This window comes from Pelodiscus sinensis, chromosome 6, assembly GCF_052426305.1.
Source record: "Pelodiscus sinensis isolate ZL-2025 chromosome 6, ASM5242630v1, whole genome shotgun sequence".
Classification (NCBI taxonomy): Eukaryota; Metazoa; Chordata; order Testudines; family Trionychidae; genus Pelodiscus; species Pelodiscus sinensis.
In genome coordinates this window covers 110990349-111009539 of record NC_143057.1, presented here as the reverse complement: position 1 = coordinate 111009539, position 19191 = coordinate 110990349, and the positions used below count along the sequence as shown (strand labels likewise).

Below are 19191 nucleotides of genomic sequence, written 5' to 3'. Positions count from 1 at the left end.
AAAGTGAGCCCCCTATTCAAGAAGCACTGACAACCTGTATCTTGGGTAAATACAGGGGGTAGCAATGAGGAAGCTGGTCCAATGCCATGGAGAAGCACTTATTTAAAAAAAAACAAAAAACTATGTATGTAATTACATATTCCATTGCTGCTCTGCTGAGCATTTAAATAGTTTCTCATCAAATATTAGAAAAACTTCTTGTGCCACAATAGAATCCTTTCAGATGTGCCAATTCACCATATTGTACTTTAATTGCTCACTTCAACTCAGATGCTGCTGAGAAGTGACTTTACTAGTACCAATTAATTAATTTAATTCTTAAAAGCATAAAATCATAGAAGGGACAAGTCTCCTGCACTCAAGGCAGAACTAAGGATTCATAAAATCATGGAACACTAGAACTAGAAGGGACCTTGAGAGATCATCAAGTCCTGTCCCCTGCCCTCATGGTAGGACCAAGCACCATCTAGATCGGAGTGGGCAATAATTTTTGACTGGGGGCCATTTCAGAAATTCTGGAAGTGGCCCTCTGCTGCCCCCCAGGAGGGCTGGGGCCAGGACACTTCCATGCTTCCCCACCCTTAAACCCTGATTGGTTTGGAGGTGGGGGAGTGTGAAAAAGTCTTTGTTCTCCTCTCCTCCTTGTGAGAGAACGGCCAGCTTTTCTGAACAGCTGGTGGTTCCCTCTAGGTATCTATGCCCCTGGAGTGGGAGGAGACTTCGTGTGCTCCCCCCTGCTACTCCCAGGTCAATCAGGGCCTGGGGAGAGGAAGCATGTGAAGTCTCTCATTCCCTGCCCTTGCCCTGCAAGGGAGAGTTGTGCTTAGAGTCAACTGTCAGCTAAGCAACAGCTGGCAGTTGATTTTAAGTGCTGAGCCCCTTGCAGGGCGGGAGGAGACTTCACACGCTCCCCCCACCACCAAGCCCTGATTGGCTTGAGGTCGGGGGGAACGGCAGAGCCTCCGTGAGCCGGATCAACTTGCTTGGAGGGCGGATCTGGCCCATGGAGGGCGGATCTGGCCCATGGAGGGCCTTTTGCCCACCCCTGGTCTAGATCATCCCTGATAGATGTCTATCTAATCTGCTCTTAAATATCTCTGGAGATGGAGATTCCACAACCCCCCTCAGACAATTTATTCCACTGTTTAACCACCCTGACAGGAAGTTTTTCCTAATGTCCAACCTAAACCTCCCTAGCTGAAATTTAAGCCCGTTGCTTCTTGTCCTTCCAGAGGCCAAGGAAAACAATTGTTCTTCCTCCTCCCTGTAACACCCTTTTAGACACCTGAAAACTGTTATCCTGCCTCCCCATGCCTTCTCTATATCGAAAAAATTGGGTTTGTTTAATCTCCTCTAATCGGTCATTACAAAATGATTGAAAGTGGCCTTTGCAATACTTGGGTCTGTGTTGCAGAGCAGGAGACAGATTGCAGAATTCCTGACTCTCCAACCCAAAGTTTAAGCTATACAGGCAGTCCCCAAGTTACGCGGATACGATTTACTTTGGACCCATACTTATGAACGGGGCTTTTCTCGCCCCGGAGAACGTGGGTGGCAGGACCACCCAGACGCGCCGCTGTCCCGCCGCCCGGGTCTACCGTGGCTTTGCTCCGCATCTCCCTGGTCTGCTGGGGAGGGAGCCGCAGCAGACCAGGGAGACGCGGAGCAAAGCCACGGAGTACGCGGGCGGTGGCACCGCGGCGCGTCTCGGTCCCGCCGCTTGCGTCTCCATGGTTTGCTGGGGGGGGGGGGGCGCAGCTCATAGAATCATAGAATCATAGGACTGGAAGGGACCTCGAGAGGTCATCGAGTCCAGCCCAACCGCCCTCAAGGCAGGACCAAGCTCCGTCTACACCATCCCTGACAGATGTCTATCTAACCTGTTCTTAAATATCTCCAGAGAGGGAGATTCGACCACCTCCCTTGGCAATTTATTCCAATATTTGACCACCCTGACAGTTAGGAACTTTTTCCTAATGTCTAATCTAAACCTCCCTTGCTGCACTTTAAGCCCATTACTCCTTGTCCTGTCCTCAGAAACCAAGAGGAACAAATTTTCTCCTTCCTCCTTGTGACACCCTTTTAGATATTTGAAAACCGCTATCATGTCCCCCCTTAATCTTCTTTTTTCCAAACTAAACAAGCCCAGTTCATGAAGCCTGGCTTCATAGGTCATGTTCTCTAGGCCTTTAATCATTCTTGTCGCTCTTCTCTGTACCCTTTCCAATTTCTCCACATCTTTCTTGAAATGTGGCGCCCAGAACTGGACACAGTACTCCAGCTGAGGCCTAACTAGTGCAGAGTAGAGCGGCAGAATGACTTCACGAGTTTTGCTTACAACACACCTGTTGATACAACCTAGAATCATATTTGCTTTTTTTGCAACAGCATCAAACTATTGACTCATATTCAACTTGTGGTCCACTATGACCCCTAGATCCCTTTCCACCATGCTCCTTCCTAGACAGTCGCTTCCCATCTTGTATATATGGAACTAATTGTTCCATAGTGCGCCCCTCCTCTCCCCCCCCCCCCCCCCCCCGCAGACCAGGCTTTTCTCGCAGACGCCTGTGGTAGAGCAGCTGGGGCGCTGCCGGTTGGTCCCGCAGCGCCGCTCCTCGGCACTACTGGACCAACCCAGCAGCACCCCAGCTGCTCTGCCCCAGGAGTCCTGATTCAGCCGCTGCTGGTCAGTTTCAGCAGCGGCTGAATCAGGACACCTGGGGCAGAGCAGCTGGGGTGCTGCTGGGTTGGTCCAGTAGCGCCGCAGATGGTGCTACTGGACCAACCCAGCAGCACCCCAGCTGATCTGCCCCAGGCGTCCCCAAGTCAGCCGCTGCTGAAACTGACCAGCGGCTGACTACAGGAAGCCCGAAGCAGAGTTGCTCTGCCCCGGGCTTCCTGGAATCAGCCGCTGATCAGTTTCAGCAGCAGCTGACTTGGGGACACCTGGGGTAGAGCACCTGGGATGCTGCCGGGTTGGTTCCTGCAGCGCTGAAGTGCGGCGCTGCAGAGACCTACCCGGCAGCACCCCAGCTGCTCTGTCCCAGGCGTCCAGATTCAGCTGCTGTTGAAACTGATCAGCGGCTGATTCCAGGAAGCCCGGGGCAGAGAAACTCTGTCTCGGGCTTCCTGTAGTCAGCCGCTGGTCAGTTTCAGCAGCGGCTGAATCTGGACACCAGTTCCGACTTAAGTACAAATTCGACTTATCTTGTACGTAACCCGGGGACTGCCTGTATAGGAAACACTTCTCTCCTTTTCACACTGAAGATGTTTGTTTGGCAACATTTGTGAGTTTAACCTAGAGCTAATGTAGATGCTGAACTTAAATACCTGGTGCCAAGTGCGAAAGCCAAGAAAGAAAAAGGCAAATGATACTGCTGACTGGCTTCTGAAAGGCACCTAAATGCCTCCTGTGAAGAGAAATGGCTGTTTAAATTAGGTGGTCTCTTAAGAGACCACCTAATAAGAGGTCTTATAGCCTCTTATTTGAAAAGGTTTCATAATTGCCAGGATGTATTATACAAGTTTTAAACTATGTAGGAAGGAGGTAGAGGGTATACTTACAATTAGCTCAAGGAATTAGCTCAAGCAAATGCTTTCAATTTGAAGAATAAGAGATGACACATGCACTGTAGCAAACAGGACTAACAAGCCCAGACAAGGAGTAATCAGGAACTCACTTGTTGATAATTAGTTGCAAGGAGTATGAGAATAAACATTAAAAGAGCTGGAGATTTAGTTAGATATAATAAAACTTGGTTGATGCTTACAACTGGGATATTAGCATTGTAGCTTATGCTCCTAAGAAAGGAGAGGTAGAAGGTAGGCATCACAAGTCAAAATGTTGCACACAAACCTATGTTGTAGTATATAAAAGTTGCATCAATGTCACAAAAAATTCAGCAAATGCCAGAGTTTCCTGGCACAACCTCAACTCTATACTAGCTATGCATTTAAGTACATGATCATATAGTATATCTCAAAAAAAGTCTAATACAACATCAGCACAAGTTCAGAATATACTAGTTGCAAAATAAAAAATACTGTGTTCAGTAATGATATGTGTATAACAGCCTTATTAATATGCTCTTGCAATACCAAATGTTAGTGTCTCTTTCCCATTTAATTTGATTGGAATATTTCAACTTTAGTATTTTGTATATGGCATCATTTTCAACCATGTTAGAGGTAAATATTCAAACCTGTTCATTATGTAATTAAGAATCTGCTAAAGGCTTAACGAGTAAAAGATTTCATTATTGGTTGAGAACTGAGCTTCACACTCAGAATCAGGCACTATGCACTGCTGGTTTATTTCCCCCTTTCATCCCAACTTTGTATTTTTGCCCTTAATACAGTTCTCTTGTTTGCGCTGTACCTGCTGTCTCCTCTTTATTTCTAATCCACTGTTTGTTTGGCTATTCCATAGGTGACAGATCCTGAAATAGAAGGATCTGCAGGTTGGCACATTTACTAATGTGATATGCCATCATGTGCCAGCAATGCCCATCTGCAACAGAATAAATGTACACAAATCAGACATAAAAAATGGCAACATACAAAAACCAGTGGGAAAACATTTCAATCTCCTTGGGCATGCTGTTACAGACTTGAAAGTTGCCATCCTCAAGCAAAAACAGGCTGCAATGCAAATTTGACACCATCAGAATGGGCCTGAATAGGGACAGGGAATGGCTTTCTCATTACAATAAGTAATTTTCCACTTCAGGTATTCTCACCTTATCCACATCCACCCTGATTGAATTAGCTCTGTAACTCCTGTCTCTGTATCCCTACTACCTTTTTTCTTTTTCATTCATCTGTCAACTCATAAAAGCAGATGCCATAATAAAATTGTTAGTCTTTAAGGTGCCATCAAACTCCTTGTTGTTTTAACCTTAACTTTGTCATTACATGGGTTTTTAACACTGATTGACTTTTGGTAGAAAAAGAGGGTTCAATTTGGCAACGTGCTGAGCTCTCTGGCCATGAACCAAGGAGTACAGACTTAGTTTAGATAAATAAAAGCTGAAGCTAAAGCAGGGGTGGGCAATACTTTTTAATGAGAGGGGGGCACTCCTAAACTTGAACAGTGGTTGAGGGCTGCACTCTTCCATGATATTAATAGAGGAGGTATGGGGTCTGGGATGGAAGTTGAGTTCAGAAGGTAGCTTGGGGTAAGGGAGGGAGTTTGGGTGAAGGAGACAGTTGTGACCTGGGTCACTGAACTGAGGTGCAGTGGGTTGGATTGTGACCTAAGGCAGGGAATTGGGCTGCAGGGATTTGGATTGTGAGCTAGGGCAGGAGGGGACTGTGATCTGGGAAAGGGGATATGGGTACAGGAGGGGAGCAGAGGATTTGGGTATCAGGAATGGGTTGGGAAAAGGGTTGGGGAAGGGAGAGGTTGGGGTGCCAGAGGCAGGGTCTGGCCATGAGACTTACCAGCCAGCAGCCTGTTCCTGAACCAGCCTCCCTGCCAGCCAGTGTTTCCTCTAAGCTGCTTGGCAACATAGCTTCACAAGTGATTAATCAGCCCCGCCCAGTCAGTCAGCTCCATGCACACAGCTTAGACTCTAAGCCTTAGAGGGAACACTGTTGCCTGCCCTGTCCCCACACAGGCTGCAGTCATGTGCTCTGGAGCCCCTTGTGCTTTGTGGGTGCCTGTTATTGAAACCGGTAACTCCCATGGGCCAGTTTCTGGCCAGAAACTAGCCAATAGAATTGTACTGGGGGCAGGAAAAGTTCCAAGTATAAAGAAAAACTTTCTTTCCCCTCTCCTCTCCGGACTCACAGTTTGTAAAGAAAAACTGTCCTGCAGCCACGTTTCTGAGCAGCGTGGGGTGGGGCAAGGCAAGCGTGGAGCCTGCCTGGGGCTCCCCACAGTGTCCCTGGACTGGATCCTGTGGTTTGGTGGGCCAGATCTGGCCTATCGGCTGTATTTTGCCCAAACCTGAGCTAAGGCCTTTGTATATTTCTGAACCAATAGTTCTGTTCATTGGGTTAACCATGTTTTAAAATCTTTCATAGCCCCGGAAATGTACATACTGTAATGCATATGTGTACACACAAGTAGCTGTGTGCTAAAAACTCTTCCACATGGGCAAAATGAGTTTCCCAACTCAACTTCAAAAATGTCCTTTAAATTACAGTAAAAGCTCTCATTCTCTCTCTCTCCATAGCCCTCTGGCACCTTTAGATTAGCAAGAGGACTTGCCCTAGTAATGAAATCAGTTTTTAAACAAAAGACAGAACGTTGAACCTTGGGCCAAAGTTAAAGAGTAACAGAGATGGATGCTAGATCAATAGCTGGCAAATATTAGCTGTGTGCAACTGACTGGCATGTAATTTTTTAAAAAGACCCTCACATTTCCAATCTCTAAATATCACAGGGCCTAGAAGGAAAAAGAGCAAAATTTTGAAACTGCTAGAAACTAAAACTCTTAAAACTGAAGGCACTATGTAAAGTTTCATGTCTTGCCCATTACGGCACTCATCTTACAATGAGCTCTCTCTGAGGACTGTCCATTAAGAGCTCATTGCAGAACTGTGTTCTCAATACTAATGACTTTTGATTTCCTGTAGCCTGTTTTTCCAAACATTCTTTTTGTGCTAGTACTTTATTTTTGTGAATAAAGCAATAAAAAGTTGCTATTAATTTTAAGCAGCTAAGAGTTCAGTGATGTTTTTAGAAAGTTTGTTTTGTTTAATTCTGTAGGAGGAAATTGGGATACCTTGCAATCACTTAAAATTATCTACACACATTTTTCTATCATGTCCAGAGGGAAGCCTATGTCCCTTTCAGCCCTTTGGTCAGTGAGAACACAGTTAATTACTATCAGTGGAAATGTAAGTTTCTTCTCCTTTAGTATTCCCTGTTTACATTCAGTTATAGCTAGACAAATGGCTAGCTCCAACCAAGCTAGTGCAGCCAAATCTGAATTAAGGATGTTAAGTATTGGGTAATTGACTTAAAAAACAGGTCCCTGTGCAGACCGGTTGCTGCCTACCATCCCGTATGCAGGGGGCCTGAGCTATCTACGGACAGAGGCTGTGCAGCATCCCACAGAGCAGCTGCTTTCTGAGTTGAGTCTGGGGCTGCCATAGACAAAGGCTGCTCCATGGCATGCCCTCTTGCCCCATCCCTTGCTTCCTCTGATAGAAGCAACAGCATGGGGGTAGGGTACGTGGAACCAGAGCTAGAGGGGAGCTGCCTTTGAAGCTGGCTCTACCGAGCACCAGCTCCTGCCTTCCTCCTTCCCCCCCCCCCCCCACAACCTCTGCGGTAGGCAGCAAGGGGGGCAGGTGGTTCTGCGGAGCCAGCACATGTGGAGAACTGGCTTAAAAGCTGGCTCTGTACACGTATGGCCTCCTGCTTGCCCCACCCCCCATCTCCATCCCTACCCCTACGCTGCTGCCTCTGATAGAGAAGCAGCAGTATGAGGGAGCAGGCAGCTCTGTGGGGGCCATGGGCAGCTGGCTTGAAAGCTGGCTTCCCATGTGTACCTGCTCCCCCACCCCCACCCTGCGCTGCTGCCTCTCTATCAGAGGTTAGAGCGTGGAGGTGGAGGGGGCAGGTGGCTTCATGGGATTCGGTGCTTGTGGGGACCCGGCTTAAAAGCCAGCTCCTCGCAGGCACCGGCTCCCACCTCAGTCAGAGGCTCCTTCAAGTCAGGAAGCCAATTTTCATATCCTTATCCAGTCACTGTTATTCTACAATGCCTTTCATAAGACTGGATGAGTGGGAAAAAGAGAACAAGGAAAATCTTTCCAGGCCAATGCTAAATGCATTCTCTAACTAGCAAAAAGTACTAGTAATGTAACTCTACTTAATTCCACAGAACTTCCAGGTGTGTCTCAAGAAATTGGGTTTCACTAGATGTACAATCACTCTAGTTGAAATCAATGGGGGAAATGCAAAGGCATTTGATCCTGAGATATGTAGAGTACCCTGTCCAGTTATTTTGTCTGTCTCACTTTAAGATATTGCTGAAACTGAAAAAGATATAGAGAGGATGGCAAAGATATTTACAGGAAAGACAGAGTAATGAAAGGGTGAGCCTTCGTGCGCACACATGCATGCTTCAGAAGGGAGATAAAGAACTCACATTCCTTGGCAGGAAAGGAGCATTGAAAGGAACTGAGCTGAGGATTTTAAGACTGGGACAAGTAAAATGACAGCTAGAGAGAGCGCCAAATTAAAACACTGGGTTTTAATGGCCCCAGATTTGGGACAGAGGGGAGCAAAGAAAAAGAAAAAAGTTGGGTGAAAGAGGAAGAGAGTGCTTAAAATATTGAACTTTGAGGCTCAAATCTAGATCTGAGTTGTGTATGTTTTAGCATCTTTAAATGAAAACTTATTTCACATTTAAATAAAAACTCATCTCAAATGAAAGGCAAGCAGTGTGCCTTCCCTCTGGGTCATGACGGGAGAATGAAAGTTCACTCCAGGGAATCAGTGATGAGTTTATCTGGAATAAAGGAAAGGAGGTACTTCTGTGTGCAGCAAGCCATGAGCCTGGGGAATTTGCTGCCAAAGGAGACCACAGGGTCGAAGTGTGCAGCTAAATTTTAACAGGGGGCTGAATTATTTCACCAGCAATAATATTGTGTTTGTAGCTTTTTAAGATTCAATTACACTTCTCTTGTTTCAGGCTAAAATTTACCAACATAGGTCAGGAACTATTGCGCAAGAGGCCAAGTGCAATAAGCAGGGGTGAAGGGTATTATTACCTTTTTCTGAAGTGTAACTTTTTGGCCTCTATCAAAAATAGGGTCACAGAGTAGGTGAACTCAAACCGGGGATGGAAAATTGTATTTATGTTCCTTATTCACAAAGTCTAAGAAAAAAACCACAACGTCCCCTTTTCCTGTCTGACCATCAGAGAACCATTCCCAAAGCTGAGCCCCAGGCACTCAGACCCTAACCAGCAGGGAACCACCAGTCCCAGTGAATAGGGAACTCAAAGCACTCCCTATTTATCATAGTCCATGCTGCAAAAATAAGTTTATGTATGATACAGAGTAAATAAATAACTTGCTGTGCAGTAGCTCCTACATGCCTACTTTTAACATATGATCATTAATTTACTCCTCCCCAAAACAGAAACCAGGAAATTGCACTAGTTGGAAAATGACAGCTTTCAAGTACTGTAGTAAAAGGAACCCATTTTAGTGTATTGAGATAAGCAGCCATCCATATCAAGCTGCACTTCTGGGGAAAAAAACAATAGAGCATTTGAGAGGCCAGAGGTCCTTTCTTGCTTACTGCACACATCTAACTAGGGGGTGAAAATTCAAAGGCCTTGTTTAAAACCTAAGGTTACAGTCCCTTTTGTGACTATAGAAAACTTGTCGTTTCATTGACATTTAATGGTGTGACATTATGGAGACTCAGTTAGTCTCCAGAGGAATATCTACATGGCAGGACAAGTATAGAATTAACCTATGCAACTTTAGTTATGTCAATTGCATAAATGACGTTAAAATAGTTCAATTCAGCTTTTGGCACTGTCTGCACAGCAAGAAGTCAAAAGAAGAACACTTTTCTTTTGACTTCCCTTACTCCTTGTGAAATGAGAGTTACAGGAGTCGGAGTAAGAAGTCCTCCAGCTCAACATTATTTCAAAATAATGGCTTACTATGTAATACGCTTTTGTTATTTTGGAATAACATCAGTTATTCCGAAATAACTTGCTGTGAAGACATGCCCCAGGTGTGTTCCCCGATTTTCATGTCCTCAGCCAGACTGCAGACAGATATGCATATTAAAGGCTCTCATAATATTCCATTATACCATTAGAGGCCCTAAAAAACAAACCTCTCAAACTACAGCCCATTATATCATGTAAGCGTCCCTCTAAGCCAGTTGGAAACTTACAGTAAGGCTGAGATAACGCAGTACCAAACAGCAATGTGCACATACATTTCTCTGCTACTTTTTATCTGCTCTGGTAGTATCTGTTTAAATAGTTTTTGTTTGAACTGATCTGTCCATGCACCAAAGGACAGGAGTCTGATGACCGAAAGGTCAGTTTATCTGGTCATCTAGTCAGGAAGCTGATATATGCCCTCTACTATCAGTTTCCAGTGGTGGACTAAAAACAAAGCAAATAAAGAGCTTTCTTCATCTCTGGAAAAACAGGGATTCAGCGGTATTCTAATTGTGCAACAATATGTTCAAAAATTCCATTTCTGGCTTTGAGGTGCTCGGTTTTTTAACAAAAACAAAAAAAGACAAATGTCTTGGGCTAACTCCGCAATAAAACCCCACAGAGTGATTTTGGGGGTCTGATTCTGCAAATGTCTATTGAAACTACTAGTATGTAGGGTATGTAGGAAATGCAAGATTAGGCCCTTTATGTGCAATTTGATTCTTGTATGTAAATGGGGCACTATTCTATGTTGGAAATGGTTTGATTTATAAAATGTAGCCCGATTCTGCCTTCCTTATTTCAGGAATTAACCCATTAACTTTGCAGAGGTATAAGGGGTCAGGATTTTGTGTTTATTTTGATCTGGTGGTTAAGGGCATAGAGTAACAATTTTTCTGTTTTATTCCCAACGGAGATACAAGAATTCTATGTGACCTTAGGTAAGACACTTAACCTTTTTGTGTTTGTTTCCTGATCTGTATGATGAGACCATAACTTTTACCAGGTTACTGGGACTAACTTCCTTAATATTTGTAGAGCTCTTTAATGGCCTCAATTAAAGGACACCACCAATGTACAGGCTATTATCATTTGTACATACTACACTGTAAGGAAAATCACAATTAAAAGTTTTGATTGCCAGAGCTGTGTCAATTAGGGATTTGATCTTTTCACCAACATGGACCAACATAACCTACACCCACATGAGCACTTTGTATATACCACTATGTCTACACCAAAACTCTAGAGGGATTTGTCAGTGTAAACATATCAGTATGGCTATAGCAGCAAAACTTTCTTAATTTAGACACAGTCTGAGGAGCCCTTCTACACAAAGGATATTGTTCAAGGGCTATTTTTGCCACAGTATGGCTCTTTCATGCTATGGAAGGAATGTAAAGGGGCTGAAGGGTTAGATAAAAAAAAAAAAAAAGATGGATGAGGCCATTATTGGATAGTGCTGATTTTAGAAGAATAATTTGTTTATAATGCATTTTGACTCCATAATGAGCAATTATACACTAAGAATGATAAAGTTGTGGTAAGATGAACTGCAAGAGAAGGTCAAATTTAAATCACCTTGCAAGTGTGCTGGGCTTTCATAAAGGAAAACCAAGACATTTACATAATTAAACCTAAGTGAGAAATCGTGATATTTGCTTCTTAAAATGACTTAGCAGCAAAGTTAATGCCTTCTTCACTAATTGCTTGCTCTACACTGAACCCACGTGATCACTTCACATGAGTCATAAGCTGACAAATAAATTACTAAAAATGTTTGAAAGTGACATTTTCATCTTAAATCTTTTTGTCTTACAGACCATTCACACAGCTGGCAGATTAAGCTGTTCAAGTATGCATTGGTGCAGCTGTGCTTCTGTAAGCTCTCTAGTATAGCCATGCGCTCCCTTACTTACTTAGACTTAGGCTATATTTACATTACAGTGCCACAGGTTCAGTGATCAAAGAGGTTTTTCTATTGATGTAGTAAATCGACTCCTTCAAGAGGCAGTAGCTAGGTTGACAAAAATTCTTCCATCAACCTAGCAATGTCTATACCGGGGCTTAGGTTGGCATAACTACATCTCCAAGAGGTGTGAATCTGTCATAAACCTAAGTGGCATATTTGTGTCGACCTAAGTTTTAAGTATTGATCAAGCCTTAGACTCTCCTTTCGTTAGGCCATGGGTGGGCAATCATTTTTGATTGGGGAACTACTCAAAGAATGAAAGTGGTCAAGGGCCACACTCTTCCGTGATATTAATGGAGGAGGTACAGAGTCTGGCCAATGGGAGCTATCTGTTTGAAGAACATTCAGCAGTGCAAAGCATTACTGTTTGTCTCCTCTCCTGCTTGCAGCTATTCAGACGCACATGGTACCTGTACCCCAGTATCTCCCTCCCTCTAACCCTCTGCCCCCCCACTCCTGCTCCTCTACCCCACATGGTAAAGGCAGAGTGATTAGTATTTTTTGAGCAGACTACAAAATACATAATAATCTTTGGGAGTGAAAATTCTTGTAGCCCTTTCTGGGCCTGAAAGCATCTCCTCTAGAAAAGTTGTTCTTAAGCAGGGAACTGGAGGCCTCAGGGGATGGCAGACAGGTTTCAGGGGATCCAACAGGAATGGCTGGTGTTAAAACTTGCTAAGGCCCCAAGGCAGAAAGGCCCACTGCATAGAACTGGGGGCCCCACCACTTAGCTATATGGTGTGGGGTCCTAGAGCAGTTGCCACCCCGTGACACCAGTCCCAGCTTTTATATGCAGAAAAACAGTTGTCGCAAAGCTGGGCTATGTAGTTTTATAGCATGCTCGGAGGGGCCTCAGAAAGAAATGGATGAGAACCCTTGCCCTAAAATACTTTGCTGTTGACGGTACACAGGTATGTTCTTGGGGCAGTCTAATGTATTCTAAATTAGAGCTCATTTAAAAATAAAAACTCCCAAATTAGGGAAATCGCCACCCTGTTATCAATTCAAACGTACAATGCATTTAATTGTATTATTTTTTTCTAACTTTCTACTGAGTGAGCATTTCAAACAATAACTTGCTATGTCCATCGCTTTTGTCCTTCTTCCTTCTTCTCTTCTGATCAGTCAGCTTGTTCTTTCTGTTATAGAGGGTGTCTTCCTGTCTGGCCCCTTAAAAATGGTGTCATTATTATCTCTTAATTGTACAGTAGTGGCACCAGGAATCCCCAGATATGGACCAGGATCCTAATGGGCTAGGCACTGCACAAACACACAAGAAGAGAGTCCCTGCCTCAAAGAGCTTGCATTCTGAGTAAGCTTCTCTGAGGAGTTGAATTCTGTTTTCTTGATGCTTCTTCTGTTTGTCCCAGTTTCTTCTGCTCGAGCGGGGGAAGGATGTTAAGAAAAGTGGTTTCCCACCCCGAGTCAAAAATAGGGCTAAATTTCTGCTGCTGTGGTTGTCTGGGGCCAACAGTCACAGAACCCTGATCTGTTTAAAAAAAAGTGTATTTTCACTGGCTCTAGGGAAATTTTTATTGGGGGTTGTGACGGGCTGTCACTGGTCGGGGGGCGGGGCGGCCAGAGCCCCCGCCGGCAGGGGGCTGACGGCCAGGATCAGGCCCCCCAGCATTCCCCCAGCGCAAGCCGTAGGAGGCGGCGGGCGGAGGCACTACCCCCGCGCCTGCGCCGGCTGCGGGAGCACAGCCCGTTCCCCGCGGCCCCAGACAGCGGGGGTGGGGCGGAGCAACGCCGCTGGTTGGCCGGGCTGCACGCCGGGATGTGCCCGGAAGGTGCGGGGCCCCAGGTAGCGGCCGGTGCGGCAGGCCAATTTAAAAGGGCCCGCCACCGACGGAGCAGGGCGCAGGCTCCACGTGGAGGCGGGGGAGCAGCCCTGGCAGCAGGACGGAGCCCGAGCGCCACATCCCACGGCTGTCGGCCCGGCGCTGGTCCTGAGGCCTCCGGGACAGCCACTGCCCTTGGCGGTCGCTCAGCCCCTCGGCGGACGGGGGGCGGACCCCACCACGCCGTACCTGGAGGGAGCGGAACAACCAGAGGCGGATCGGGAACTGAGAGCTCTCCCCGGAGGCCGCCCCCGGGAGCGGGACACCGCAGGACACCGAACCAGGGTAGGTTCAGGGGCGACGGGCGCGATCGGCAGGAGCCACCCGGATGGAGGAAGGAGCCCGGGGCAGGGCGCTTTTGGCGGCCATGGGTGGACGAGTTGCGGAGGGAATGACTCCCTCGTCCACCGCGCCAGGGCATTAACACGCCCCGCCGCTTAGGGCCCCGGGCTGGGACCCGGAGAGAGGGTGGGACCGGGTCCCCCTCCCTCCCTGAAGGGAGCATCCCTCTCCCCAAGACCTTGTCGAAGGGAAAGCACAAGGCGCAACCCCGCAAGGGGAAACTCTAGACCAGGGGCCTTTCGCCCCACCCCGCAGAGACGGGCAACTATTGCCGGGTTCGCTGACTCCCCCTTCCTCCCGGGAGGGGGTGATCGCACCCATTATCGTGGGCCCCATAGCGGGGACCCGAGAGTTGGAGGGAAACCAAGAGGGGGCACGAGGGTTCGCCGACCCCCCCTCTCGGACCAAGAGGGGGTGATCGCACCCCGAACCCCCACAGGGGTGAAAAACAAAACAAACCCTCTGTTATTGACTAACTGCACAAAGACAGTGCTTCTAAACATATCAGTCGCTGGCCCTGCAAGTCTTGTGGAGACGCCAGGTAGGCTGCAGAGGGGCATGAAGACCGCATTTAAGAACTCATTGAGGAAGAGATTAAGTAAAAACCTTTTAATGAAAAGGAAAACTTTGCTTTTTCAAGAACTAGTCAGGGACCCAGAGTACTTATTATGGTACTTAAAATACAACGGATTCCCCCCCGCTTCCCCCCTGCCTTTCCTAATGTTCTTGAAGCAAACTAGGGAAACTCCTATTTCAAAGTCACTCTCCTGTATTTTTTTTTTCTCAATCCCTACATTTTTCTCATTCTGGAGAATAGCTTATTTTTTTCTAATTTTTAAGCAGTGCTGCGCTCATAAAACACTGCATCAAGATATGAAGCATCCAGTCCTTGGTTACATAGGCCTTTGTCTGAATACTTATCTATTGTTTTATTTTTGTTTGTTAGTTTATTTTTAAGATTGTAAAGTGCTTAGGGGCAAGCACACATGTAGTCCAGGTATTATGAAAAATGGCCACTCCACAAATAATATTCTATCCAGTCAATGAAAAGTATTACCTCTAGTTCATCTGAAACATGTATAGGTCTGAGAAGTAAAGGAAATCAGTTCATGTTTGTGTGTGGTCCTGAAAACAGGCAAATGATTCCCAGAGTTTGTGGGTTTCTCCATGAAAGTGCACACAGCTTCTGTTTTGAGTTGCATGCCAGCTGTCTGAGCTGGGGGTTAAAATGCTCAGTATTTACTAGTTTCACACTTATCTTAGCCAAGACCCAGTGTAGCTAAGGTACAAATTCTTACCTTTCTTGCCAATTAAATGGCTCGAGGGTATGGTCCTCAATATTTCAGTGGCAGTAAATGCTGCAGGAGGAGTTTTAAGAAAGAGATTTTGAAGCATATTTATAGATACATGCTGAAGAGAGGCCTGAGTTTGTCTGGTGGCAGATTGCACACAGCTTCCATTCAGAGGCTCCTGGACTCTGGTGATGCACCACACTAGATCCCTCCTGAAAACTGACCCTCTTCTTCTAGTTCCACTCATATGCTCACACATGCCGGACTATGCTACAGTGAATTTGTTCATGCACGCCCTTTTATTCTGTGTTGTAGTTTGGTTGAAATATGCAAGCAGCCAGTAGGGCTAAAATTAATTCTTTATTTAAGCAAATTCCCCAAAATGTGCTCACCATCTGGACTATCTCTTGGTCCTTCCCAAGCTACCTTGACTAAGCTCCTTCCCACTAGCATTCTCCAGGATGTATTATATTTGCCATCTCTTCTGGGTTCAGTTAACTTTAAGAAAAGCAATTCTTTTTGGTGTTGCTTAATTTTATCACGAGTCTCATGTTATTGGCAGTACTGCACACATCAAGAGATCAAAAATCTTGAGTCTGGTCGTCAAAAAATCATGACAATTTTTAAAATGTAATACTGGAGGGTGTGAATCTGTCTTTTGATTTTTGGACTTCTTCTGCCAACTCCAGCATATGTCTGTGTGTGACACCTAGAGCTGCCCACTCACTCACATTTCTTCAGTAAGGGGATTTTGACACAAACACATACCTGCATACCCCCCCCCCCCCCATATCTGCCCCTCACTTGCCACGTAGTTAATGATGTCACCAGGGCCGGATTAAGACCTTTAGAGGCCCTAAGCACTAAAAAAATTATGGTGCCCCCTCCCCATTGTAATTCAAAATAAAAACAATACTATACCATAAAATCTTTTCTTTTTCCCCCGTTTTGAAGGTGCCCCAACCATGTGCTTAGTCTACCTATTGGGTAATCCAGCCCTGGATGTCACCCAATGCCCAAATCAGTCTGCACTACTCTTCCCCAATCAATTCAGCCCCATTTTCTCCCAGTTTAGCCCCCTCTATTAGTCCCCGCCGGCCTCACTTCTGTTCTTCTTCTCTCCTAGACCTGGTCCACTCTCTTCCTTCCAGGTTGTGGAGGGGGTGTGGCTCCAGGTGCTCTTCACCCTGTTTATGCCTCTACTCAGGCTGAGTATTGCAGGTGAGGGGAGCAAAGGTGCCATCCCTATTGCCCATAGATGTGGAGGAGGGAGTGGAGCTGCTGGACTCTTCAGCTCCCTTCTCTTCTCAGCTTGAATTGGTTGGTCTGCCCTAGCACACAGGCAAGTGGGGAAGGCAACCAGTTAGAGGGGCACCCACCATGCCCATCCCAGATAGGGCTATAATTTGCTGGACTGCTGGAGCTTCACCATAGAGTGACCCTATTTCCCAAATTAAAAATGGGACACCGCATAGGGCTGGCCTGAGCTGCCTGGCACCACTGCTTGCCTGAGGCGCTCCATGCTCTCTGCACATGGCTGGCCTGAGTGCCCCTTCCCTCAGTTGAGGCTGGCCCCAGCCACCTGGTGTCGCCGATCACCTGAGCCCCACCCCACCCCACCTGAGCCATGCACCGCCTGAGGCTGATCACCCCAGTTCCACACTGCCCTGGGCTGGAACTGAGGCTGATCGCCCGATTCCTATGCCACACACAGGGCTGACTACCTGAGTCTTGTAGCATTCAGGGCTAGGGCTGGAGCTGGGGCGGGCAGCCTGAGCTCTGCCACCCAGTGTCTCATATCAACACTCCTGGGCACACTCTTTTTGCAAAACTGGGCCTTTGTTCTGTTTGCTGTTATAACTGATCAACAGATGGCAAGAACAAACAGAACAATTGCCCCAGCCAAAAGACGATATATAGTCCCACTGTAAATCTCCAGTCACCCAGAGCCTGGGTCTAGTCTGGCCAATATCCTGCCAGTTGTGATAAAGCCATTATACTTAGGCTACGTCTAGACTGCGAGCCTCTTTCGAAAGAGGCTTTTTGGAAAGATACTTTTGAAAAAGAGCGTCTAGACGACAACCAGTACTTTCGAAAAAGCAAGCCGCTTTTTTGAAAGAGAACACCCAGGCAGTCTGGATGCTCTCTTTTGAAAAAGTACAGTTTGGATTACATAGCACCTTTTTTTGAAAACACTTTCAAAAAAACCATTCTTCCTTGTAAAACAAGGTTTTCTGCGGTCGAAAAAACTGCAGCGCTCTTTCAATTTGCTTTTGAAAGAACGCGGCAGAAGTCTAGATGCAGGGGAAGTGTTTTGGAAAAACCGTGTAGACTAGACACACCCTCAGTGTCTAGCTAAATGTCATGGCTCCTGAAGTTATCAGTTCATTACTATCATTTATTAATTATTTGTATTGTGGTAGTTCTTAAGAGCCCCAGTTGTTGTCCTGGAACCCTATTTTACTAAGTGCTGTAAGAACAAAGGAGGAGAGGCTATCTGCTTTCTTTAAAAAAAACTACATCTACTCTTATGATTGGCTTTTTTTGGGGGGAGGAACAGGAACGAGTAGCTCAGGTCCATGTTGAGTATCAAAGTAATTCCCAGACCAGTGTGTTTAATTCTCCATGGACATTCCCTCAGGGTAAAATTCCACATAAGCCTTGTAGGCATTCACATATGAGTGCAATTCATATTTTCTTTGAGAAAATTTCATACAAAATGCATGGGGTTGTAGTGTAACAAAAATGCATGGGGTTGTAGTGTAACTTGCAAAACAAGTCTTGCTTTGCTGCTTTAACTAATAGGCTCCTGAATGTTTGTGCATTTTCCTGGACTACAGGAAGAGACTGAACTACTGCCTGGAGAAAGCTGATAAGAGAGATTAATATTTAACATTTTCAAGTTCATGTTTTGTAAATGCCTCTATTCTAAAATGATTCAAACAAGCCATCCAAATGAATATGGTAGTTTAATTTATCCAGACACGCTGAAAATGCATGTGCATTTTTTCATAGGCAAGTTTACAAGTGTGAACATATATTTGACTGTCATAAAGTGTCAGTGACTGAATAGATATTAGTGTTCTCCAGATTGGCATATGGTTTATTTGCTCAATGAGCTTCTGTATCTAGGATATGTACAATGCTCATCTAGGGGGAGCATGGAAGATACCTATATTTGGCCTCATGTTTTGAGGCCTAGCAATCAAAATGTAGCTGTAACTGAGTGTCAGGGTTATTCTGTTGACTGAAAATGTTGATAGGTATTGGAACTTGACTCGGAGATGCCAGATGGTTTTTGCTGAGTCACTGTGAAATATGTATCTTGCAAATACCACTCGTCATGGAAGTGAGCCCCTTGGAAAGAGAAAACGACAGCGTGGAGCTGATAAATCAAGTCTGGGAGAAGGCTTGGGCTCAATGAGTTGGTTTCTTATTGCATTGTTTCTAAATACAGCCGAATTCATGAAAACAGGTGAGTGTTGAATACACACAGCAGATATAGGTTATAGTTTACAGCAGTGTCGTAGTGCAACATGTCTGCAGCATGGTACATCCTATGCAGTTTCAAAAGCTGCTGCTCAGTACAGACTTCACAGCAGAAATAACTCACTTTTCATTGGGGTTAATGATTCAGGTTTCTTTTTTAATAGAATGCTAAGTTTTGGATGGTTTTGTGTGTTTTTCCAGGCATGATAAAATGCCTCAGAAGAACACATCATGTTTTAAAGAGCATTCTTGGAGCAGCTGATTAGTCCTGAGTTTCCATACTAATAGAGTTTAATCTTCAAGCTTTAAAAATCAATAAGCAGAAAACAGAAAAAGTCATCTCTGAGTCTCTAAGCCATGTAAGCAAATAGTGTTGAAATGCTTGTAAATTTCAGAAGTCTTTTTGTTTGGAGGTGAAACTAGCTGAATTATTGTTTGGTGCCTTCATAAATTATAAACTTGTTTTCTGTTTTCAAAAACTTCTTCCATTACATTTACTAATTTAGATCCCAACTTAAAATAATCTTTAGAGCTGGTTAGAAAATATCTGGGGTTTTGTATCCTGTGAAAAATTAAAAATCTTTGGAGTAAAGCTGAAAACT

At 45.3% G+C, this 19191-nt stretch overlaps 1 long non-coding RNA gene across 5 annotated transcripts in view; it reads right to left on the bottom strand.

The window, feature by feature from the left end:
• LOC149524204 (uncharacterized) overlaps positions 1–5759 on the bottom strand; it is a 60155-nt gene extending 54396 nt beyond the window's left edge. For all 5 annotated transcript variants that reach the window (XR_016349953.1, XR_016349950.1, XR_016349952.1 and 2 more), the window contains exon 1: positions 5446–5759. This is a non-coding gene — a long non-coding RNA (uncharacterized LOC149524204). The remainder of the gene's footprint in view (positions 1–5445) is intronic.
• Between the last annotated feature and the right edge of the window lie 13432 nt (positions 5760–19191).